General features: G+C 39.6%; 1 long non-coding RNA gene across 1 annotated transcript; it reads right to left on the bottom strand.

The window, feature by feature from the left end:
• Positions 1-1,097: 1,097 nt before the first annotated feature.
• Positions 1,098-2,401, bottom strand: LOC149975392 (uncharacterized). The gene is made up of 2 exons (XR_016488263.1): positions 2,140-2,401; positions 1,098-1,431 (listed from the first exon to the last, which is right to left on the bottom strand). It is a non-coding gene; the product is annotated as an uncharacterized LOC149975392 (long non-coding RNA).
• Between the last annotated feature and the right edge of the window lie 5,236 nt (positions 2,402-7,637).

The raw sequence follows: 7,637 nt of genomic DNA, 5'->3' as shown, positions 1-7,637 counted from the left end.
TAACAAGCTTTTCAAACAGTTGGAGACAGACATCTAACAAATGGATCCAAGTTGGCTAAACTTGAAATATAAAAATTAGCTGGCTAATCACTAGCACGTGGGCTTGAGAGATTAGAGTAAATACGTTATACTGTATTATACTCTGTACTGTTGTACTCTACTGAACTAACTGTTACTAATCTTTCCTGTACTCTACTGTACTGTGCTTTCCAATCTTGTGAAACAGTAGCTATGTTTCCAAGAAGTTATCCAGTGATTGTTTTTTGTTGACATGTAGAAAAAGTTTGAATAGAAAATAGATCAGACAATTGCCCACTAGATTGTTTTCATTTAACTATCTTGTGCTGATAAAAACAGCTGTACGTAATGACGCACCTCGTACTGTCAAAATGATTCAGCAATCATCATTTATTCAACAAACACTGTTTTCATCCTCATTTGTCAGAATAAAGAAACATTGACAAAAGAGATATCCACCCGTCAAAAAGATATAAATGTTGTTGAGCATTAAAACATTTCTTCTATATCTGCCGTTTCCATTACACATGTCGCAAATAATGTTTTTACCACATTGCTTTGTTGAATGCACCCAGGTCAATGAAAACCTGCCTAATGATGTGATTGGTTCAGATTTGGTCCGGTCTAAGGTTTGGGCCAAGTCAAAAAAGGCATCCAAAAGACGTCGGTCCGTGTTTACTGGGGTGTATCCTACAGTGTTTACTGGGGTGTATCCTACAGTGTTTACTGGGGTGTATCCTACAGTGTTTACTGGGGTGTTTCCTACAGTGTTTACTGGGGTGTATCCTACAGTGTTTACTGGGGTGTATCCTACAGTGTTTACTGGGGTGTATCCTACAGTGTTTACTGGGGTGTATCCTACAGTGTCGGTCTATAACTTTATGAATGTCCATCCATGTGGAAGGCCTAGCGTTTGTAAAACAGTCAGTTGCATTGGCTTTATTAGTCCTGGTTCCTGTGATTAATAAATGTGTCCATTTAAGCTCTGAATCAGCTACCCAACTTTATCAGGAGTTATCCAGAGCCTATTTGCAATGAGAATCAATGTGTTTAACACAGTGGGAAATGTAGAAGTATCATTTGTTTTGCTATGATCATCTCGTCCAAAATGTACGAAGAAACTTGAAACCACTGATTACCATGACAATTTAGCTGACGGGGTTCAACTCCCGGACAACAGAGGTTTCAGAGTCCTGCAATAGAGCCGAGATGCTAATATTTGTGTAAACTCTACATAGTTGTGTTCTGTGGGTGTCACTGAGTAGGCTGAACAATCCATGGGTAAGACTGTAGAGTGCAATATGAATGTCCAACACAAACAAAAGACCCTCCATACTCAACTGGTGGACCTCGGTCCGGATCCAGAATGGGGTGAATACGGAACCCCTAATTTTTGCCTTTGGGATACGAAGCCTGGTAAAAAAAAGACATGGACAGGTTTAGGATAGCAGGAAATTAGCTTTAAAACAGCTACATGTTTTCTCTGCTAAGAGGATGGTAGTTAAGATTTTGGGGTTGCAAGTTAGGGGTTTGTTACAACGCCAATAAATGACAATATCCATCTGGACCTTTGCCACCTAGGAAATTTGTGTGACCGGACCTTCTGAAAAAGTACTGGAGAACCCCTGTAATGGACTGACTGGGAAGGTGATTTTTCAGTCCTGCAATAACAGCTAAGAAGCAGGCCAAACATGGAAGCCGCTGGGCCAATTGTGCGCCGCCCTATGGGACTCAATAATGAAACTAATTCATTATTGTAATTCATTTAAAATTAAGTAACAACATTCAAATCATGTTTAGCGTTATCTAGTCCAGTATGGCATGATTGCACTATTTTGTATCCGTTTGCGTTACTTTCAATGAGGAACTTTTATTTTGAGGGGGAACCGCAAATCCCACTATTGTGGCTAATCGTTATTGTAGCTAACTTCACATAGGTAGGGACAAGCGACTACCAGGGCTGTTTCCAGCCACGATCAGAACAAATGTATTATGTAGAACAAGCATGCCTCTGATTCCAAGGAATCATGTCAGTTCTATTCAGAGCACTTCAATCTGCAACTTTCCAAAACGTTTTTGTTCTGAACATCCCCAGGCAAAACCCACTGAACCCATACGAACCTGCAAAGCCTCCCAAATGAACGCGTGGTGGGCTCCGCATCGTGCGCTTTTAAAATATTTTTTTTGCACGTTCTTCACTCAATCGGGTTGGCAACAAAACCTTTCCCAAACGTGATAATACCTTGACGGGTGTTATCTAGCATGTTATTACGTTATTTCGATATTAGACCGTTCAAACGTGCTAGTACATACCTGTAGTAATAAAGAGAAACGGACAGCACAGTTTAAACGTTTTCTAAATTCTAAAGAATGGTGTGCGCCTACCGGAACTTCCTGTTCCCCACACTACCAAAGTGCAACAGAGACATCTACTGGATTGATGGACTAACTTCTGCTAAATCATGTGGAATATAAAAGTGAGATTGATTAGCTACACAAATAAAACTTGGTTTAAAAAAACGAAAGGGGTGTCTGTTTAAGTGTCTTTAAGTTTTCAACCCATTACATATGCATTGTAGAGGATCTCTGTGGAAGGCCAAGAAGATCATCAAGAACCTCAGCCACCAGAGCAACAGCCTGTTCACCCTGCTACCGTCTTGAAGGCGAAGACAGTACAGGTGCATCAAAGCTGGTACCAAGAGAATGAAACCGCTTCTATCTCCAGGCCATAAGACTGTTAATAAACAGTCATCCTTGATTTGATTTAGAGAATATTGGTGACAAGCAACTTGGCTTGTCCCAGTGTGTAGAGGTGTCATGACATGTATTGAGTAGATAAATACAGATATACAGCACCAGTAAAAAGTTTGGACACACCCACTCATTCCAGGGTTTCTTTAGTTTTCTTATTTTCTACATTGTATAATAATAGTGAAGACATCAAAACTATTAAATAGCACATATGGAAGGAATCATGTAGTAACCAAAAAGGTGTTAAAAAAAAAATCAAAATATATTTTATATTTGAGATTCTTCAAAGTAGCCACCCTTTGACTTGATGACAGCTTTGCACACGCTTGGCATTCTCTCAACCAGCTTCACCTGGAATGCTTTTCCAACAGTCTTGAAGGAGTTCCCACGTTGTTAATTTGAATGCCATGAAAGCATATTTACCCCCAAAACTACAATGACTCAGTAGATCAATAAAGTTCCAGTACTCTAGCAGGTCTCACAGCTGCTTATGCTGACATAACATGTTAGTGAATAGGTCAGATTTAGCTTTGTGGTGCCCCTTTCAACTTCCTGTCTTGTTCAGCTTCAGAAAAACAGTAAATATGTCACTTGAAACATCGTGTTTTGGTAATTCCTTATACAAAAGAGAAGAGTTTAACGAGAACAAAAAAATACATTTTCAATTAAGTTATCCAAACATATTCATAATTAATTATTAAAATAACTAATCTCGTTTTAAAATACAATTCATTAAACAAAAAGTATCCACCCAAACGAATGGTGAAAACTGATCATCACACCATCTCTATCTGATACATGTTGTGCCATCTCATTCTCACAGAAAACTGCAGAGGGAAGCAGTACCACCCAGTCAACCAGCCTCACAGAGGATATTCAACCCTAAAGGCAAATCTAAGGTGCTCTAAATATCTCTACAGTAGAAGCTAAGAAAACACACAAACGGACCAGGTGCATACTGATCAGTAAAGTAAAGAGAGGCTAACATTCTATAACACTCCCTTTCCTCTGCACAGTTCTCTCTCAGTGAGAAACAATAGGATTACAATAGTGTGTTACAATTTACTGAGAATTAAGTGATGGAATGATTTTAATCTTCACTAGTCAGGGTCAGATGAGGTTTCTCACATTTATGTACATGTTGGTGTCTTTTCAAATGGCCATGTTGAGAGAAAGTCTTCCAATGGTCAGAGCAGGAGTAAAGCTTCTCTCCTGTGTGTATGCTTTGGAGTGTTCTTATGTTGCTCTGCTGAGAGAAAATATTCTCACAGTCAGAACAGGAGTAGGGCTTCTCTCCAGTGTTGAACTATCAGATCCCTTGATATTTTGCCAGGTCTTCCCACAGTCAGAGCAGGGATACAGATTCTCTCCCGTGTCTATTTTTAGGTGTATTTTTAGCTTTGATAGAATTGGGAAAATCTCCTCAATGTGGGCAGTGGTGAGACCTCTTAGCTCTGGGATCTTCCTGCTGTTGCTCTCTGGATGTAGAGAATGTGTCAACATGGTCTCATGTGTGAACAACATCAGAAGAACCAGTCAGTTGGTGTGATACACATGTCAATCAAATGTATTTTATAAAGCCCTTTTTACATCTGCAGTTGTCATGAAGTGCTTTACAGAAACCCTAACCTAACGTATCAGGCGTAAAATAAACACCACAAGCTTGCGGTTTTCAGGCTTTGACTTCCTCTCTGCCTTTTCCCTGAAAAACGGATGCTTCCGGTGTTCGTTGACTCCGCTGAGGGTGCAGGTACCGAGACCAAAACCCCAAAAGAGCAAGCAATGCAGAAGCACAGTGGTAGTAAAAACTCCCTAGAAGGAAGGAACGTAGGAAGAAACCTAGACAGGAACCAGGCTCCAAGCAGTGTCCGGGCTCTGGCTGGGCCACTCAAGGACATTCAGAGAATTGTCCAGAAGCCAGTCCTGCGTTGTCTTGGCTGTGTATTTGGGGTCATTGTCCCATTGGCAGGTGAACCTTCACCCCAGTCTGAAGTCCTGAGCGCTCTGGAGCAGGTTTTCATCAAGAATCTCTCTGACATCTACTGTCAACTTTGGGACCTGAAATAGACAGGTGTGTGCCTTTCCAAATCATGTCCAATCAATTGAATTTACCACAGCTGGACTCCAATCAAGTTGTAGAAACATCTCAAGGATAATCAATGGAAACAGGATGCACCTGAGCTCAATTTCAAGTCTGATAGCAAAGGGTCTGAATACTTATGTAAATAAGTATTTCTGTTTAAATGTGTGTTTTTTTTTAAACATTACTAAAAACGTGTTTTCATTGGTATTGTGTAGATTGCTGAGGAAAACGTTTTATTTAATACATTTTGGAATAAGGCTATAAAGTAACAAAATGTGGAAAAAGTTAAAGGGGTCTAAATTTAGAAAAATGGGATTGTCTTCTTGTCCTCCTTTTTAATGTTACAAATAACAATGGAAATCAATAACTCTGTCTCTGTTGTCATATGTTTCTTTCTGGTAAGCCTTTCCCATCCTGGAGTCTGAGACCTTGTGGAAATTTGTGGTAGAGAAGAATGTATGACAATTTAGACACTACATTACCCTATAGCAGTCATCATTTTATTTATTTATTTTACCTTTATTTAACCAGGCAAGTCAGTTAAGAACAAATTCTTATTTTCAATGACGGCCTGGGTGACACCCTGTTGTTTCCAATGGGTGACTCATAGCTAGCTAGCGAGTAGCGACCATATCATAGCTATTTGTCAGTTTCAGGTTAGGAAATTTAGCAAGCTACAGTAGCTAGTCAAGGTTAGAAAGCTACCTAGCTAATCCAAACAAAACTCAACATACTACATGGAAAGTATATTCTGCACAATGCGATATGGTAACTAGTTAGCAGGCCTAACAATAACGCAAACGTTTGCTAGCTACAGTTATGGCACTGCAGTTAGCTAGCAGGCCAAAATGCTAGCTAACTTCCTCGTTCAGCAGAATTCATGTATCCCCAAAAGAAAACTAAACAAATTGCATGTTTAACGTACCTTTCTCTCTCCTGTCTTGACGTTTCTGTCTCATCTATAACACTTTTGCACACATTTTGCACACTGACCTTTTCGACCCCTGTTCTAAACAAAATATTTAACTTTTTACTCAATACATTTTCCATGACACCCACTCATTACATTCCGAATGCTTAGCAGGACAGGAGAATGGTCCAATTCACACAGTTACCAAGAGAACAACCCTGGTCATCCAGGTCGGTGGACTTACTAAACATAAATGCTTTGTTTGTAAATTGTCTTAGTGTTGGTGTGCCCCTGGCTATTTTAATACTGATTAGATTTTTTTTGAAATTGTAATTTATTTAGTTTACAATTGTGCCATCTGGTTTGTTTAATATGAGGAATGTGAATAATATATTTTACTTTTGATACTTAAGTATATTTAAAACCCTTATACTTTGACTCAAGTATTTTACTAGGTGACTTTCACTTTTACAATTAAGGTGTCTTTACTTTTACTGAAGTATAACAACTGGGTACTTTTGTCCACCACTGGCTATTGGTTCCCTGTAATTACAAGTAGCACCCCACCAGATAGACTTCATTATTACTGGACAAATCCTGTGTAACACCTAGTAAATACATTGTACTTGTGCAGATATTAAATATACTCTGTGTTGGACTAGTGTATTTGTTCTCCCACTTGGATGTCATTTTCACAAGCTTTAAATTGAGGGCCAGGTTGTCAGGGTGGGTAATGTACTGTATAGGTAGGTACACATTAATTACTCCTAAAGATACACTTAATTTTAACTAGCTAAATCCTGTGTAAGAACTCAAAATTACATTGTATTTAAGCAAACATAACATGTGCTTTGAAAGTGTCGTATTCCTCACCTGGGATGAGACTCGTTTTAGATCTGTTTTTGTAAGCTCAAACCAAGTAAACCCAGATGGTTTCAGTAATTATATCTATATTTATTTACCAGGTAAATTGACTGAGAACACATTCTCATTTACAGCAACAACCTGGGGAATAGTTACAGTAGAGAGGAGGGGGGGTGAATGATGGTATGAGGGCCAGATTGGGAATTTAGCCAGGACCCAGGGGTAAACACCCCTACTCTTATGAAAAGTGGCATGGGATATATATAGTGACTGCAGAGAGTCGGGGTACCCGTTTAAGGTCCCACCCGAAAGATGGCACACAGGGAAATGTCTCCAATCACTGTCCTGGGGCATTATGATTTGTATTTTAGACCAGAGGAAAGACTGCCTCCTGCTGGCCCTCCAACACCACTTCCAGCAGCATCTGTTTTCCCATCCAGAGACCGACCAGGACCAACCCTGCTTAGCTTCAGAGGCTAGCTAGCAGGGGGGTATATTGCTGGCAATTATTAATTAGAGCCTATAATAAGGACCTCATGAAAGGAAGTGTTACCAGCATCTCTTCTTTATGTATATGCTGGTCTGCTTTAAAAAACCCAAGAGTCAATGTCCGCATCCCCGTCGAAATCAAATTAGCTTAATAATAAAAAATCCCCATCAAAAGCCTTCTGTTTAAGCTAGGGATGTATGTTTGAATTGGCTGTGTCTCAATTCACCACATCCGCTGATGTCAGCCTTCCTCATCTGTGGTGGAAGGTGGCAGAGCTGCGGTGTTGTTTGTCAGACCAGGAGACACTAACTTCTGTCTGTAGCCTACAAGGTGAGACTCACGAACAAGTACATTTTGCTCTAGGATTCCCACAAGTGTCTGAAGGTAGCAGGTACAAGTTTTTTAAATGTTTTATGTTGAGACATATACATTGAAAAAAGGGGTTAAATACAGGTAAACATATATATATGTTTTACTGATCTTTCTTAATCTCTCAGACAGGACACAAACTTCAAAACCAA

This window comes from Oncorhynchus mykiss, chromosome 18 (genome assembly GCF_057628025.1).
Source record: "Oncorhynchus mykiss isolate SJ-2025 chromosome 18, ASM5762802v1, whole genome shotgun sequence".
Lineage (NCBI taxonomy): Eukaryota > Metazoa > Chordata > Actinopteri > Salmoniformes > Salmonidae > Oncorhynchus > Oncorhynchus mykiss.
Note: the sequence above shows the minus strand (reverse complement) of the source record. Positions and strands in the feature narration are given on the sequence as shown.